This window comes from Lepisma saccharinum, chromosome 24, assembly GCF_977018435.1.
Source record: "Lepisma saccharinum chromosome 24, izLepSacc3.1, whole genome shotgun sequence".
Classification (NCBI taxonomy): Eukaryota; Metazoa; Arthropoda; class Insecta; order Zygentoma; family Lepismatidae; genus Lepisma; species Lepisma saccharinum.
In genome coordinates this window covers 61,546,937-61,566,282 of record NC_139252.1, presented here as the reverse complement: position 1 = coordinate 61,566,282, position 19,346 = coordinate 61,546,937, and the positions used below count along the sequence as shown (strand labels likewise).

General features: G+C 38.2%; 1 protein-coding gene across 1 annotated transcript in view; it reads left to right on the top strand.

The window, feature by feature from the left end:
* The first annotated feature begins 6,007 nt into the window (after positions 1–6,007).
* The window catches only part of LOC145978004 (uncharacterized), a 78,983-nt gene continuing 65,644 nt past the window's right edge, over positions 6,008–19,346 (top strand). The window contains exon 1 of the mRNA XM_083110375.1: positions 6,008–6,115. The gene's annotated coding sequence lies outside the window, so the exon portion shown is untranslated. The remainder of the gene's footprint in view (positions 6,116–19,346) is intronic.

The window sequence follows — 19,346 nt, the reverse complement described above, 5'->3', positions numbered from 1 at the left end:
CACATGATTTATTACTATATACTAAGTTAATTATGAGTATTGTTACTCTTTTTACTAAAAAGAGTTTCAAAAGACGATGTGCATGAACTAGGGTAGTGAATGGGACGTTCGGGCTACAAATGGCTCTCACATGACATTCAGAACGAGATCATTGATATATTAGGGAGATCTGTTTTGCGCTACGTGGTAGCAGATATTAAAAGTCGGGAATATTTTGCTATTATGGTTGACGAAACTTGTGACATATCCATCCGTGGACAATTAATATTCTACATTCGAACTGTGAATAAAAAAAATGATATTTTTGAGGAATTCATGGGCTTTTATTAGGAGTGTGCGGGACGGGATCGGGACAGGAAAAAATTTCAATTTCCCGACTGAGTCTGGAAATTTTCGGGACGGGAAATGTTCGAATTTTCCCGAAGCTCTGAAAATCTCGAATTCTACGCGTCATTTTCACTTTAACTGATTTCTGGGTCAAAAAGTAACAATTTACGATAAGTTCCAGAAATTGACAATGCAGAAAACGTCGAGAAATAACGACATTTTAAAATGAGCAATCGGTATTTACCGACTGCTCGGGATCCCGAAAAGTCGGGAAATCATTTCCCGAAGTCGGGATCGGGACGGGAATTTTTTTTTATGGATCCCGCACACCCCATGCTTTTATGAGATTCCGAACACTGAGGCCAAAACTTATAAAAGGGAGAGAGTGAGTCATTCATTAATTTAGTTCAGTGATCAGACCCCCCCCCCCCCAATAATTTTGACAAGTCGGCGCCCCTGAACTGGCGTCTGGTTCGTGGGCGAGGCTCCTTTGCTTTGTTTTCATACGACGTTCGACATTCCTTGAACTATCAGCACATTGCTCACGTCCATGACACCACCACAGCATGTCTCAGTCAATTTAAGATGAATATCGATGGGTGTTACTCCACGCAGGTGAAGAAAATGGATAATAACACGCTGTTCTTTCGATGTAAGTGATGTCATTTCCAGTATCAAAAACATGTCCGTCGTTAGATAGCGCCACTATGGGCCGTTTCGTGCTGTCATCTGGCCTCATCAAACTTCAAGAATGGATGCTTCTTCTCAAACAACTCTCACGTCTATAACTGCTTCTAGTAATGAATAAAAAATAGGAGACCTTAGAACATGAATGCACACGCTGTTCTTTCGATGTAAGTGATGTCATTTCCAGTATCAAAAACATGTCCGTCGTTAGATAGCGCCACTATGGGCCGTTTCGTGCTGTCATCTGGCCTCATCAAACTTCAAGAATGGATGCTTCTTCTCAAACAACTCTCACGTCTATAACTGCTTCTAGTAATGAATAAAAAATAGGAGACCTTAGAACATGAATGCACCTCGTAGCATGCTACCAACGTTCGAAAATTCCACACAAAGGGTGCTATATACAATATTATAAAGAAGAGTACAGGACAATACTTTCTCTTTTCCAAAAAAAAAATATTTAAATTTGTTATTTGCTTCTTTCTGTATAATAATCATATTAATAGTTAACTAAGTTCTCAGCACAACCTAAAACCTATTACAACAGTAAGTAATAATGGAAATAGAGAAAAACAGATAAGATACATAGCTATATATATTGTAAAGAGCAATATTCAAACTAACCTTCATTAATATCATCTGCTATATCTCTCACTTTGTTCGAGAATTATTGATCAAGTAAGTTACATTTAGTTACCTTATAAATTGTTCTGCTTGAAAAATATCAATATCTATTTGCCAAGTCACCAACTTCTGCACAAAATCATTCACTTTAGATATTCGTGTTTGTAATAATAAAATAACAATGATAAGTGGTAATATGGTCGTTGTTATGCTTTGAAAACAAAGTATTATGTATGCACGTGTGTGTGCGTCGGATTCAATTTTTTTAATAAATCACAGACTGACTAAATCGTGTCAATAACCTCTGTTTTTTGCTCATCAAATTGACACAAAGTTAAACAATTTAGTGTGAGTGATTATTTTTGTAAAGAACTAAGTGTTATTTTTACAGCAAATTGATCATTAGCATAATTAAACGGGTACAGTGGGATGCATAAATATTACCAAGCGAATTGTCCATCACCATGTTTATACTCTTTGTTTTAAGAGGTCAGAGCTTCAAGAACTGAATAAAACACCAAACAAGCTGTTGACAACCACTGCGTCAGCATACGTAAAAATCCAGTCCCTAAAAACACGCAGGATGCAAGAGAAAATTTAATGAAAATGTTAATGGACAATTTGCGAGCAATATTTGAGCATCCCACAAATACTGCTTGGCAAATTGTCCATGACCATTTAAACTAGTTTTTCTCTTGCATTGTACGTGTTTCTAAGGAATGGGTTTTGAAGAATACTGGTGCAGGGAATGTCAGCAGTTTGTATGGCGTTATGTTATAGTATCTGAAGTTCTCATCGCGTAAATCAAAGATATTAAACGTGGTGATGGACAATTTGCTGGTTGATACGCACGAAGCTCACTTTACCTATGCATTACAAAGTAACAAATTTCAAAATGGAAAGTTTGAGAGCTCGCAGCTATAAGTAAATTTAATGCACATTTGACTTGACTGCAAGTATGAATAATATATTTCAGACATAACTCATAAGTACTAGATGTACTGTCTGCATGAAAACAGATTGAAATAAATTCAGTGAGATATTATGCAGACCATAATAAACCTGAATATTCACACATGCAGCAGAACATCTGGCCGTTAGGCGTACCAGTAACCTCAGATGTATGTCTGCCCACTATAACCAAATAAAAAAATCGTTGAACTTAATATCTTTTATGCATTTGCTTCAAGGTTTCGTACCTACGTTATAGGTTTCTAATCATAAAAGCAACCACACATTTCAGTGGATAACTGTTACCCGTTTGGATAATAGAGAAGGGAAGAGTTGATAATTTTAATTTAAAACATGGGCACATCGGAGTGTTCTTGAACCAGTGGCGGCTCGTGATAATAAATATTTGGTGGTTCCGCAAAACGATAATGATATGAATTATAAACTGGCCGATATTCACGACAGGGAGTCGCGTCCTGTTTGCAGATTAGGATAACCGGGGAGGTCACCCTAGGCAGGTGCGGGGACATACAATTAACCAAAATTTTCCATAGATCTGAAAAAATCAGAGATTTTTGTTCCTTAGCTTGAAGCACATTATTGCAATTAATAAACAATTAATTTATATGCATTTCGTATTTTTACTGAAGAATAATAAACAGAACATATTTATGGTTAAAACCAGGAATTAAGAAAGGCTAATAATCAGGAAACGGATTTATATGTAAATACATATTTATGTATGAAGCTGAAATCAGTTATGTATTTGCGCAACGTGGCATGTAGACTCGAAAAATTCAGTTTTTATTTATTATATTTGTACATATATTACATTTTTTTTTACATATTTCAGAACATTTCTCAACATATACTGCATATTCGCGCAATAAGCCAATAACTACATGTCCCCGTATGAGGGTTTTCTAATGACGCTGTAGTAGCGTCGCCGCCTTATAATGAAAGGGTCCTGGGTTCGATTCCCGGTGGAGGCACATAGTGGTTCGGATCGCACTTTAAACTGTAGGTCCAGTCCCGATAAGCCTTACTGTGCATAAAGTGGACTTAAAACTGCAATTTAATCAATCAATCAATGTCCCCATATGACCGAAAGAGTTGGGTTAATATCTTGCGAATAACTGATAAATATGAAATACACACTCATTACTTCTTGCGATATTGAACGCAGTTTTAGTAATATAAATCCATCTTGTGATAACAGAAGGGAATTCACGTTCGAAAACTTACAACAACATTTTATTATTCATTGGTTTGAAAACAGAAAATGAAAATACATTTTGTGTCGCTTTACAATTAATGTCAATATAAGCTTACTGTGTTTTATGTAGCTTGTGTAGTGCCTTATATTATAAAAAAGGTAAATTTTTACAATTTTAAGTCCATATTTAACTTCATGTTTTGGTGAAAATAACATATTTAGCACATTTCTTACTACATATAAATCAGTTCCCTGTTAATAATAGTATCTAAATTAGTGTTTCTTTTCATTTCCGATGTGCCACTGGTGCGACAGGGTGTGTACATTAGGAAACTATTATTTTACCTATGAAAGTGGCAAGTTTTAATTGTATCCAACAACAAATTCCTGAGAATTTTCGCACAAGTGAATATTCATTGTGGTACAAAGACTAAAAGACGACTGAACTGTGTTGAAGACATTCCTCCAAAGGAATCGTACTTCAAAGTAAAATTAAGGCAACTATAGTCTATCCCATGGGAACTGGGCTTCGTTCTGAGCATGCTTTCAAAAGTATATTTTCAGGTCAAAAGCATTATTATACATTATTGTATTCTTCCGCGCTACAACAATGATGCTCTTGCCACTTTTTGGTAAGAAGCTTTTTATTTAATTGTTGCTTTGAGAAAAAAAAAGTTCTCGTGCATGAAAGACCTTTAGTATGATATTTTGACATATTTTCTGAATGGTGAAGAGGGGGAGGGGGTCAACGTTACAATTTAACATATTAGTATGCATGATTCACGTCACATACCATATTTCGGTCCTTCATTAGTATGTCTGAATATGGCATGGGCCATAAGTTGAATATTGGGATGGTATCAAGACGCATTAAAAAAATCCAAACATTAAACTCGAGCCTCCAAATAAACATATGTGTCACGCAGAAACTCTTACAGGATAGGTATAGAGAGTATTAAGGCAAACAACTTTCTTCATAGAGTTTTTCTGTTTGATGCCTCGTGTGAATATACGAACATTCAAAAAACGAAATTTTATCCTGAACATGTGCAATGACACGGTTCAGGCTCAAAATTGCCACTAATTCATTAGCTTTAGAATTAGAATTATTAAAAAAACAACTGAGTTACGATATGTATCTATTTGGTATGTCTGAAAGTGTCACATTAGTAAAGTTAGTTTAGGTAAAGTTTTTCATGTATCATTTATCAAAGTTTCACAGTAAACGTAAGTCCAAATTGTTTTATTTTGAATTAGTTTCAATTTTATTTTTTTAAAAATTACCATCTAAATGTTCATTGCATATCGAGATGTATTTGAATGCATTAAAGTATGGAGGATGGGGGACGAGGATTGATTGATGGATTTGGTGTTTTAAGTCCACTTTATGGACAGTAAGGCTAATCGGGACTGGACCTACAGTTTAAAGTGGGATCCCAACCATATGTGCCTCCAGCGGGTATCGAACCGGCACCCGTGACGAGGAAAAGAATTGAACTTGAGTTTTAACTATAATGGGGCAGAATCATATAGTTTGCCATTCCATAAAAATAACGTCCAACACTATTTTGTTAAATAACTGTTACATGTTAAAAATCATTATACTTGTTATTTGTGTTCCTCATGTCCAAGGAGGTTACCAAAAATACCCTTAACTCGTAAATTTTAAAAACCCTGAAACTTTTAGTGACCCCGCCAAGTTCCTCCTATGCGAATATAATTACTGAAACATGTATCATAATATGACGCCTACACTTTGACAATTCGCAAGACCATACATGAAATGTGCAAGGGCAATTCGAAAACGTTTTTCAATGAGCAAACTCGAAAGTAAGATCTCCCAGTTGAGAATAGGCACATGGCAATCTAACCGAGAACATGAACATACAATTAACCACATTATTCATTGATTGTGGCACACACGTGCAATTAAACATATCTGGAAGACGCTAAAAGACCGTAAAATAGCTAATGTGTTGTGGTTTACGCTCCCGAGATTCGCCGCGTGAAATCGTAGTTCCGGACATTGCCGCCATACGGCGTTGCTTCGTCTTCTTCTATTTTATTTTTTTAACCATTAAACGATAAGTCCTGCAGCATTCCATCTTTTCCCTCGGGTGACCTTCCTACACTGCGCCGGTGGGAGGCGCGCAGGTCGCGTGACGTCACTATTACGTATATAAACTAGCGGGTCAAAGCTCCCCTCCTGTGTTGTGAGAACAGTGTCTTCTTCTTTGGTGTTTTGGTTATACTGCACCGCTGTGACGCGAGAGCGCAGAATACTTCGTCGGCGCTTCCTGGGACAGCAAGGTACAGAATAGTTTTTAAATATTTGTTTCTCTCTTAACTTCGTTTTAATCCGAACGAAAGAAGTGAATGATTCGAAAAAACGGATTCAGTTGGGAAAATAGTGCAACGGTTATTCCTTTTCTTAAAAAAAAGAAAGAAAAAACCTGCAACATTTTGTAGCCTGTGGTCGTTATGACGTTACTTCATCAATCAGTTGCTCACAATGAAGTGAATTTTCGAGTGATTTCTAAATCTCTAAGCGATACTGTGCTTTATAACTCATCAGTCATCACAATCCAAAGATGATACACTTTAATCTTTACTAAACATGGGAATAGCAGTGAAATAATTTCTCAATAGAAGTGAGAGAGAAAGAACTGACGATCCTGTTTTTATTCTTGTGAACCGTGATGCTTTCCGTTTCACTTACGATTGTGAACATTGGTGACATGAGCAACAGTACTGTGTCTAGACTTGCCAACTAGAAAGATATACATTTTTGGAGACTTTATACATATCGCGTCCCTTTCGAATAGACTGCTGAATTACGATGATCACACTGTTTGAAATTTCCACTTCGAAAGAACGAAATTGCCGGCAACAATTTTCCAACAATTTACCATAATTGTATGGCGAAACACACTCACAGTAGAGCAACATCAAAGTTGTACATAACTACAATTATTTGTAGAACCATATTAATTTCAGTGAGTGAATCGTAGTACTTAGTTACCAGGCACCAGTTGTTTTTATTCGGTTTATTTTATTTGGCTTTTCTGCCACGTTTGACTAATTGCAATTGTGTCTCATTCATCGAGATTTGTTAGTTAGCATAACTTTTATGCCACTTTTGGCTAATAGCGACAATGAGGATGAGTGATAATATGATGGAATCGTTGAAGGAACACTCACAAAGAACACCCATGCCCAGGCCAGGATTTGAACCCGGGACCCCTGGCGATTCATCTAAAAATGAGTGAATATACAGGGCAGGTCGTTTCTACGTAGCCGCGGTAGCTCAGTCGTTACGGCGTCCGACTACCATGCGAGAGACCCGGATTCGATCCCCGGCGGGGGAGAACCGGAACTTTTTCAACCTGTTCAACCGGCGCCCACCCAGCGTCGTATAAAGTGGGTACCTGGAGGAGACTCTGGGGGGTAAAGACGGTCAGGACCGTGGTGCTGATCATATCACCCCCAGGTCGGCCGAGATCAATAAAGTGTGGATCCCTAACCCCACACCTCCTATACGCCTTCTTGGCGTAGTGCGAAGCACAGAGGAGCACTTTACTTTTTTTACAGGACGATTTATTACCTATCGCTTACAAACAACTTAGCAAGTTTTTCCAAGTAATTTGTAAATTATGTAGTCTTGGCATGTTAACGCAACAAACTTTTACAAGCCCGACCCTGTGGCCGAGTGGTAAGCACATCGCGGTGCGACGCCAAGGGTCCCGGGTTCGAATCCCGGTCGGGCTTGGTTGTTTGTGAATGTCCATTCATCAATTTCATCATTTCATCACTCATCCCCATCTTTGCAAATTAGCCAAGAGGCACAAAACGCGAAGTAAAATAAACTAAATCAAATCAAAAATCAAAATCAAACTTTTACAAATATTATTACGGAATTCCGAAATGCGCCTTCTGGACAAACTTTCTAGGGGTCTGGATAACGTAGTATTTTTTGAAATATTAGCAACTCTGTATCTGTCTGAAAGTTATTTTTCGCAATACGTTGATACTGGTGTTTGTTTTCGATCAGCTTGTAAGGGTTTGTGATAGTTTTGTAACAGAAGATTAGTTTGACGGTTTCTTATAATGAAACAGTGATGTAGAAGTTATCAATGAGAATGAAAGACTGTTTAAAAAAATGAAATGGAAAACAATCACAGTTTATAGAACGAGATAGAAGTAGATATTTTCAGAGATTTGCTGTTACTTCTGTCGAAAAAAAGCAATGCCTTAACTTCATTCTGCAACATTAGAGACCTGTCTTATCCTACCATAAAAGTAGTGAAGGAATAGTATAATAGTGAAACGAATTAGAGTATAGGAATTAAAAGCTCCGGACTGGACGTAGTTTTTGGTTTAGAGAATTGAAAAGAAACCATGAGGTGAGAAGGGCGTGAAGGTTACTTGCTTGTTTGTAGCTTGTTCGCTCATAGCGACGCTGCAGTAAATAACTCTCAGGCGTATGTAAGTCGTGTTTACCATCGTTGGTGTCTGCCACCGCATACATCTCTCACTATTAATTACTACTTCACGTAGCACTGACCAAGTTACACTACGGTCCAAAATAACGGTTTCTAAAATATTAACAGCAATTATATAGTGAACTTAATTAATGTAAGTTTAATGATTCGGTTTACAACTTTGTACTTTTAACTTTTTCCACGGGGCATTTACACCCACTTTTTAAAATATATGTAACATTGATTGCTTTATTTTCATTAGCTTCTTGTGCCACTTTTGGCTAATTTGCGAAAATGGGGATGAGTGATGATATGATGAAATTGATGAATGGACACTCACAAGCATCCATGTCCGGGCCGGGATTCGAACCGGGACCCCTGACGTCGTAGCGCGAAGTGCTAACCACTCCGCCACGGGGGCAGGCAATACAGGTAAGAGTTTTAAATAAAGGGGTATATTGTGAGGTATGCAAAATAGCCATATCTGCTAATGCACCATTAATTTAATTAATAAATTCAGTTTTAAAAATTTAAATCATTTAAAATACTCAGATTTAAATAAAAACGGTTGCAACCTGTTTGTTATTGACAGGCAGACCGTTAAATTTTAACGCCGCAATAATGTAAATAATGTAAAGGACAATCATACATATATATATAGATAGGACACAACAAAAGCGAATCCAAAAGCCAGAACCTCCTTAGTCTACAAGAATGCAGATTCCGAAAAGGCCCTTCCTTACACCCTTCGTATATAAATATAGATCGGTGTACATGATAACAAGTGATGACAATCATTTTTTCTGGTTCGACGATATTGGGGATCAATTCCGATAATCTTCTATAAACGCGCCGCTCATTATGTTATTCGGCGATTCAATATTAACAAAAAACTAGTTTGCAATGTAGAATGCTCTTTATCACAATAGAGTCCACTATTTAAATAGACACTGCATTCCCATTGCTTCCTTTCCATAAAGATCTATAAATTGTTTGTAAATAGTACATTGACTTTTTTGTACTTTTTCACGAATCACAGATCTCAAACAGAGACCACTTAATCTACTGTCCTTCATGGTACCTCTGATCCAGTTTTTACGCGCCGAAGGGTACTGCAAAAAAAAAAAAAAAATAGCAATTCAAAATGACGGCGGTTGAATTGTAAAGGACATACCCTGACTTCGGGAAATGATTTCCCAACTTTTCGGAATCCCGAACGGTCGGGAAATTCCCAAAGGATCGTTATTTAAAAGTGGTTATTAATTCTTGGTATTTTCTGCACTACCAGTGTCTGAAATTTCTTGAAAATACAGTTTTCATTACAAAAGTGCAAAAGAATCTCTTGTGGGGAAGTAGTATGTAGAATTCGAGATTTTCATCGCCTCGGGAAATACGAATATATTCAGTCCCGAAAGTCGGGATTATAAAATTTCCCTTTCCAATATCGTCTCGACCAAAAATCTTCCTTCCCTCGAACTAATAGGCACGGTAGGCAACATGATTATAATGCCTCTGGCTCTTTAATTGCTGTAAACCACAGAAAACAATATTATTTGTAATGAAATATCGCTTACAATTACACCATTCTAATTACATGAATGGGGTCAAGAGCCCCTATGCTCCCTTACGAGCATCCTTGTATGTAACTCTAATTTCGTCCAAAGGACCATCACTCTATGCAGTGGCGTATGTTGAGTCTAAGACTTGGGCTATCTCACTATGACACCTGTTTCTAGGCCATGGATGAAGGGAGAAGACTAGGCTCATTCTCGACGTCTTCAAGGAAGCCACGTTGCCATCCCAACGGGAGTCAGGTTGCACTTGTAAACATTCATGTTGCCAACTTCTAAGTATTCAGGTTGCCAACTCCTAAGAATTGAGGTTGCGAATTCCTACGAATTCATGTTGCCAACTCCTAAGAATTCATGTTGCCATCTCCTAAGAATTCATGTTGCCCACTCCTAAGAATTCATGTTGCCAACTCCTAAGAATTCAGGTTGCCAACTCCTAAGAATTCAGGTTGTCAACTCCTAAGAATTCATGTTGCCAACTCCTAAGAATTCAGGTTGCCAACTCCTAAGAATTCAAGTTGCCAACTCCTAAGAATTCAGGTTGCCAACTCCTAAGAATTCAGGTTGCCAACTTCTAAGAATTCAGGTTGCCAACTCCTAAGAATTCAGGTTGCCAACTTCAGAATAGCCATTATCTTCTTTTTCAAATCAGCTCAATTCACACAGTTTCTAAGAGATGTCTCTTCAGTATTTTACTTCCTAGGCTTCAGGCTTTGCAACAAAGCCCTATGAGCATTTTTCATTGAGTGATCAGGGTACGGTCCCATTGCTGAGTGTGCTACTCCATTTTCACCCAAATGTTCTTGCGAAGTACAGAAATTTTCGGATATCGCATAGATATCGATAGTTGATTTAATACTTTGGGGCAGTGGCATTTCTCGAAGAACTTACAAACCCGACAGATCAGGAAATTCCGGCTTCTCCAATGACGTCTATCAAGGTGCCCCGGTGACGACACACTGAACAGTGGTTCGGATCCTACTTTTAAATATAGATCCAGTCCACGAAAAGTGGACTTTAAAAAAATCTTTGACAGTCAGGAGAAACTTCTACGTTGAAACAACTCCATATATTATTAAAGTAACAAAAATAATTCTTTTCGGAAAGTGGGAAGGTAGCTTTGGGGCCATGCTCTCTTACATTCGAGAAAATATTATCGTTGAAAGAAAAACATTGCACAAAATAACGTACAATTCACTTCCTTTGGCATATTTTGTCATAAGCAGTATGCAGTTGGTAGTGTGTTTTGTTCGTAGAATTTTTCATACTACTTGTTCTCATAGATGTTACTGCTTCTATTCTAAGTTAATCAATTCCATGTATTCTAGGACAGATGCTGTCCTTTGCTTATTGGAGCCTTAGTCAAATCTTGACATTACATTACGGATAATATCGTGTATAACCACTGCAATGGACAATTAGCCTATTTTTATCATATTTGCTTGCTTGATTTGGTTTATTATACTTCGCATTTCTGCCACTTCTTTCTAATCGCGAAGATGAATGATGACATGATGAAATTGATGAAGGGACATCCATAACAAAGAACGCTCATGCCCAGGCCGGGATTCGAACCTGAGCCCCTGGCAATGTGTCTGTGTTAACCACCACGCCACGACACTTTTGATTTTCGTCGTTCACAATACGAAATTCTGTAGTCTCCGCAACACGGTGATTGAGTGGTCGACTCACAAAAGTTCAGGGTTCGAATCCTGGCCTTTCCGGTATCTCTTGTGCAGTTTTATCCAATCATTCTCATCGTTGTGATCATCCAAAAGTGGAGGAATGGCGGCCACAATAAAAAAAATACAAAATAATGCCTGCATACTAATTGCTTCCTCATGCACGACGGAAAACGATAGGGAGGGCCTTTAAACAAAATAAGTCACCGACGCTCATAAAAACTGGAAGAATACTTACTCAGAAGTTCAACCGAACACTACGTTTTGTCAGCAGAGCGTGTGAGCGAAGCCAAGCGTGATAAAATTCACTTCTCATTGAAAAGGAGACAGACAGTCTGTGGTTGACGCGTGTTTCCAAGGTTGCCAAGTCTAGTTGCAACTTACTAAGTCTGGCCATTTTTTTCTATCTTGGTGTTATTTAGAAATCTTGTGATCATGCTGAATTCGTACTCAGTGTGTTTGTGAACGATCTAGGGAGCATTCTCCGTCCCTAGTGTTGCCCCACGAGACGAAACGAGACTGGTTCGTCTGGTAAAAAGGCCGTCTCGTCTCCAAGCCTCGCTTGTCCCGTCTTGTGTCTCGAAAACAAACTATACCATTACCATCGTATCGTTTAAGGAGAGGAGGCGGGTGAGGTGTGGGGAATTCTCCACCACTTATAAAGTATCGATGGTAAATATCGGCTATTTGATACGTTACGTGGTAAATATGACACTTTCATAGAGTCCGCGTACGTTCGGAACATCTCCAGCTGACTGCGCGAGTCTAGCCAGCGAGCCTACGGGCAGTGTACAGCGTGAGCAATAGAGTTAGCTATAGGCGCAGAGTAGAGATGACGTCAGCGGTTCACTTCTTGATTGGAGGCGTCGGGAGTTACGACTCGCTCCCAAGGTTCAAGCGCAGAACGGCCAGAGCTGTTACGGAAATAATCTCACTCTACCACAATATCGTCGCAAAACAGGGTGCCTCATAAATCCAGCATCGTGCGGCTTATGATGTGTGATAGCATAGTGACAGCACTGCAAGATGCCAGGCTGTTTCTGGCCAGGTAGGGTTTTTCACGAAGGCGTGGCTAAATTTTCCCAAATTGCAGAAGACTGCTTGTGTCTAGTTGCTCTTGTATACTGCTATCACCGGATCACTATCCGCATCTAACCATTACCCTCCTTTCCCTCGCAACAGAGCTGTCCAACTGTCAAAGAGAGGAGCGGTCCTTGGAGAAGTTATGTTTAACAAGTCTCCAAAGGTATCCAACACACCGGCTTCTGTAAAGTTGAAGACCCTGGCGGTATCTACTACAGCGTTACTCCAGAAGACAAGTGAATTGTTCTGTTTTATGGCAATAGAATGAAATAATGATTCAGTTACCGTTATTGTTCGTGAAGTAGTGAATATTATAAGGTACAGAGGGTGACCCTTTGCGAAAACACATTTATGTCAGCCTCTTCTCCACGTAGTACACCCATTGACTGCATTCTTGCAAGACTAACTAGTCTGGACTCGAGCCACGTGGGACTTGTATGTTGTCCATGTGCGTTAGTGATTCTCCTATCATCAATTTCAACTTATCACCATCCATCCTCATCTTCGCGATTAGCAGAAGCAGAAAAGCGAACCAAAACAAATCAACTGACCAATTTTCATATCGTAAGAACTAAGGAGAGTTCCGTACAGTTAGCCTTTAAACAATGTAGATAGCAACACTGCCAATTCCTATGTTAGTCTCAATTTCGTATTCATTTGCGATTAATTGTACCGTCAAGAGAAAATTTCCTAATTAGGAAATAGTTACAATTTACATTCTATCCTGAAAAACAACCGTGTGCCGGGTAATGTCTAAAAATGAAATGCATCCATTGGAAATTGTTCTTATGACCGAACAGTGACCAGCGAAAGTGAATTGAACTTCAGCCATGTTACGATTCAGAAAACAGAATATGTATAAACCGCCATATCCTGGTAGGTAAGCAACCCACAACCCATATTGAATCGGCACGTTGCGTAACTGCTAGGATGCAACCAAATGGCGCATGCGTTACGTTTCCTTGAGGATTACAGATAATTTGGTGTCAAATCTTATACCAATATAATTACCGTATGATTCCCGTTCGTTTACGTTCTTTCTGTATATACAACGGTGTTCGGTAATCCGTGTTTACACTCGAATGACTATATTATTTTCCGAACACGATTGAAGCACTGTTCGAATTGTTCCTTGCCAGTGTCAAGGAGCGATTCAATTTTCCAGAGTCGGCAGGGTTGCCAACTATAGCTCTTGTAAGTATTCGTATATAAAGCGAGAGCCTTTTGGCGTGCTTCACTAAAGTCACCAAAAAAAAAAAAATAATGATAGAGGCGTGAACATTTTCTAGCGGTATTATTCACACTTAATGCTCTCTTAAATACCAAATAATGCCTATTTCAGCAAAAATCATTAATATCTCCAGTTTTTCTTGTTTATTGAGGGAGATATTAGTTGACTGAGGGACATCAGCTCCCTTATCCTCCTTGAGACTGTCATTCTTTATATAACACTCACAATCTTATTGTAAAGATGAGAAAATCTTTGCTAAGAAGAAAAACATCTCCTTATCATTGTCACTATTGTTATGGAATATAGCGGAATATGTGAAGACTCGCGAGTTGATTCCTGTGTGTTATTTAATTATCAGGAATTCACAAATTTTATGTTGCCAACTTGAAAAACCAACAGCAAAATCCTTCTGTGATCCCAAGTTTACATTTTTTTTAAAATTTTAGTCGTCACGGCGAACGAGGTCGTTGAGTGGTCGGTCAGCTCATGATCTCTCAACAAAAGGCACTTGGTCCTCTTTCTATATCCAGGCCGTTGCTCTACTTCTTTGGTTAATCGCGACGACGAGGATGGATGAATGAAAGAAACACACGTGCATACCTCATGCAGGATTCGATCACCATATTTGCTTTTGTGACTCTTTATTCATATAATATGCATAGCAATTCTTTGATCAGTATTAAAAGTCTGTATATAAACCGTAAACTTTATGTTGTAGTAAAATGCAAGGTTGAAGGTGATACGCCCCTTGGGGGTACGTACTTAAATGTTATTTACCACGGCTACAGATATCTTAATCTCAGGGGGATAGGTTCTTTATTCGAGAATTCCGAATAAAAAAGCGTTTTATAGCCAAGAGGATATAGTAAAATGCGGATCTATATTCTGATAATCAATACAAAATACAGAGAATATATATATATATATATATATATATATATATATATATATATATATATATATATAATCGAAAAGGTATTCTTTTCTTGTATCTATTTCTTCTATAGGAAAAAGGCTTCTTCTTCTTTTATCATCAAAAGGGTTCTTCTTCTTTTAAAAGGCTTCTTCTTTTTTGATTATAGAAAAGGCTTCTTCTTCTTTGATTATCGAAAAGGCTTCTTCTTCTTTTATCAAAAATCTTCTTCTTCTTTTATTATTTCTTCTATATACAAGAAGTCCAATTGCGTCGTCTAGCTTCCTTTTCTTTATGCCTTATATATGTTTTCTTTCCTTTCCCCGTGGGTCTTTATCATTACTTCCCTGGCAATTCTCATAACTACATTTACTAGATGGTGGTAAGTCTATGACCTTCGGATGATAGTTATTTTCTTCTTTTGAAATGTCATATCGTAAACCCAATGGATCATTACTTATAACTGGAAGTTGGATAGTTTCCCCACCCTCTTGTCTTCTTCGTTTTAATACATATTCCTTTACTCTCTTTCCTGCTCGCTTCCCCCGCTTCTTTGGCATTATCCAGCAACCAAGCTATACTTATATAAAGGAGTAGGGTCGACTAAACCGACACTAGCGCCACCTCCTATGTAACGACCAAAGGGGGATAACCAGGATCGCTAATAACAAGCGCTGCCAATGGCCCAGTGCGACTAAAAAGGAGCGCAACCGTAAAGTGCTTCGGGGCGTCTAATTTGACAACAGCGCCACCGGGGACAAACAACCAAAACACTGACGATGTTCTCCTCGTCAGAAAAATAAAAAGAGATAGATTTCTGAATTCGTTCGCTTACTTAATAACTTTCCTAAACATTTCATATGCTGCCATATTCTTAATTATTTTAATTTACTATATACAACATTCTATTTATTTCTTTTATAGTATTTGAACTCTTCTTTTATATATTTCTCAATTTACTATAATATATATAATCCCTCTTCTCCGCTCTAAGTTTTTTATAATTTCCTTTTCTCCTCTTTATATAGCGTGCTGCCATCTCTCGTCGATTCCGAGAAACCATTCCTCCTTGCAACTTTCCTTGTCTCATCGAAACTGGCACGTGACAAAGGTATTAAAAGACTAGGGTTAGGTAGCAGAACAACCTAAATCTCGCGGAAGTAATGAAATTGATTTGAACCTAGGATCCTCTGGCTTCATACAATGCTACGATAACCACGCTGAAGCAGGATTACCTGGTTCGAATCTCGGTCTAGGCAGGGACATTCCTTCGTGTTAGTCCATCCATCAAATTCGTATAATCAACACTTCTCTTAATTGTCGCGGGCATCCAAACACAGGGAGAAACACATTTTAAAAGCTGCTTTATATCTGAAGTCCTTCTTGTGCGACCCACTGTCCGAGTAGTGCAAGAACTAAACCACGTTACAACCCTCAGTCCTATTCGGCCATTCTGTTTTTTAGTAGTTATCGAATCGCCCGCTAAGGCAAAGATTCTTGCATTCGAGTCTCAGATACGATATGGTTGTTTTAATCGATTCATAATCATCATCCCAATTACATAAAAGGAGAAAAATGACATAGACATAACTATTTTGTATTCTTATTCATACGTAATACGTTCATACCCATTCAAATGTTGTCCAGCCTAATATAAGCTGGTGAACGAATTGAAGACGGTTCGGTGTGTTTTACACTCCAACATTATTATTATTATTATTATTTATTTGAAGTAGGGTTAAACTTAAGCTTACAGTTTACTTTATATTGATTCTGTAACTATAGAAACAGAGTTTTGCCCAGTCACATTTTACTTATCAACTTTCTGGTGATTTTCGTGGCATGGAGTTGGCAACACTGTCCCGTGTCATTACATGCGAACAGCTCATGCACAAGGGCAGTTTATTCCACCGCTGTTTACGACCACGTGTTAATAGCTTTTAACGGACATTTCCGCCAAGACGAAACGAACCAAGCGTTAACCAGGCAACAAGGAACTCGCAAACTTGACCTGCGCGACGCGGTGAACTCGTGCTTTCATGGCAGCACGCTGTTTCTGTTTTACTGTTTCACGGCATGCAAAATAATAAGGAGGCTAAACTCTTCATCGCGTAACGAGGGCTGTCCGAGACGAAACGCAAGGCGGGTACATACAGGCAGGTCAATCACGAGAATTGGCGAGTGTTGCCAGGTTTAGCGACAAATTGCTAAATCTGGTGGAATGGCAAATTTTCAGCCGGACACTCCTCTATGATCATCTCTTTGGCAACTCTACGGTTGTCCGGGATTAAATAACGGCCTGTCCTCTCTATTTTCTCCTCTGGGATAAATAATAACCATGGGTCCAAGCGCCAAGGCTTCGTTAGCCTACAATGACTTTGGCATGAAGTGACATCATGGTGATATGATTCTGTGTAGCACTACGGAGTTTAGTTTTAGTATAATTAACAATATATACGTAAATTTTCACAACGGTGCTACAGCTTTCATTTACACATATATCAAGAGCGTCGTAAGGGATTCAGGTCCGTAGCTAGACGGTGGCAAAGGGTCTCAGCCCCTATGGTTTGTAAGCGTCTCCATCATTCAAAATCCCTTTCCATATTATTTCTTAATTTGATGTCTGACGCAAAAAATTGAATAACATCATAAGTTGTATTGATGAGCAATAATGAACCGTTGTCTCCGTTTCTTGTCATGTTATTGTTTTTCAAAATAATGAACACACTTTTGACGAATTTTTCAGAATCGTCGAATGTTATTCATAACTCTTGTACTAACTAACTCATGCGCACAAGTCAAATTGGGGAGTGATAAAATCCGAAACTAATAATAGTTTTAAGGAAAATTACTATCATGCAAATAAATAGGTGGGTAAGAGTGGGTGTTTATTTTCTGCCGATACTTTCGCTTACCCCTCTCTGGAGGTTTATTCCAGCTACGAGCCTGGACGGTAGAAAAACATGAGAAACCTCAATTCCAGCGGCGCACGTTCGAGGGAGGAGATCTATCAGTAAAATTTTAAATAAGAAGACATTTCTTCAATAGGTATCAAAATTACAAGCAACTCTTTGTACGAAATAGTTTATATCCCTAATTAGTATTTCAAAGCAAAAAAAAATATGTTTGGAACTTCTTGCGTAACTTCATAATACGCTAATAGCGTAACAGAAAGGTCACTCTGGATTGGACCTACAATTTAAAGTAGGATCCAAACCACCACCGGGTATCGAGTCAGGGACCCCTTGATTACAAGGCTACCACGCTACCACTACGCTATCAAGGAGGCACGAAAAGGTTGTATACAGATGTGGATTCATACGAGAGAAACTGCAGGATTTTAAAGATTCATTCTCTTTTAAAGAAAATGTATCTGTTTTCAAGAGCAATGTTTCTGTAAATGCTGTCTTTGATAATACTTTTGAAATGCAGGCGACATAAAACTGTTTCGTAGAAATGCTCTTCTTCCTAGTTACAAGTTTCAAACTTTGCCTGCCTCTCCGAAATAAATTCTAACATAAATATATTAATTCTTAATTTGCCACTTCTTTGTAAAGTTGATTTGGTAAGTAGCTTCTGTAAATTTGTTAGGATGCATATTTAACTGGACAATACCCATCGTCTAGTGCTTTGTAACTATATCTATTCTAAGAGTAAAGGAAAGTCACCAAAACAGACATACCATTTTGTTTTTTACTCTTAACTCGGAGTAAGGAAGGAATTTTCCGATGTGGAATACCTCAATGTGTACATCAATTCCATGCCCAAGTATAACCTGTGTAACAAGATCTATCACAACAACATTTTGCTTCACAAAATAGTTTTATCACAAAAGGTAAAATTATATCATCTGAGGAAATGGGCTCCTATCCGGCATACCTGTTTAAATAAGGGATTAAATTACAAAGCAACACAAACGAATATATGTGAATGGTTTCTATTAGAGAATAAAGCAATGCCTTTAATAATCATGAAACAAATGCAATTTCTTTGGACTATTGAGCCCTCAATGGCATGTCATTTACGGAAGACACAAACGTATAGGTCATGTCCTGCACCTGCACATTGAACATGAGCCCAAAGATTGCACTTGATACACATGATTAATTCTTCACCACTGCCATCTTCAGAATAAAGTCCTTCGCCAAAATACATTCAGCAGCTAGGATATCTTCATCTCGCGTAACGGTTTAGGGAACCCAATTATTGACTTATGTCGGTTTAGGGAACGACGCCATCTATAACAATAACCTCAAAAATTTACAAATACCACATCTTCACAACTGAAAGACTAGACTGACTAGGCTATTTGCGAAGCGTAGAAACTACAATACAGAAGAAAAATCGAATCGTGCATAAAGTTGTTCATTTCAATAAGATGATGGTGATTATGTAGTTGGAAACCTTGTTTCTTAGGAGTTTGCAACCTTGTTTCTTAAGAGTTTGCAACCTTGTTTCTTAGGAGTTTGCAACCTTGTTTCTTAGGAGTTCGCAACCTTGTTTTTTTAGGAGCTCGCAACCTTAGTTGGCAACAGGGTAATTGGGTAAATGCATGGACTTTTAAGGTTCAAAAAAAATTG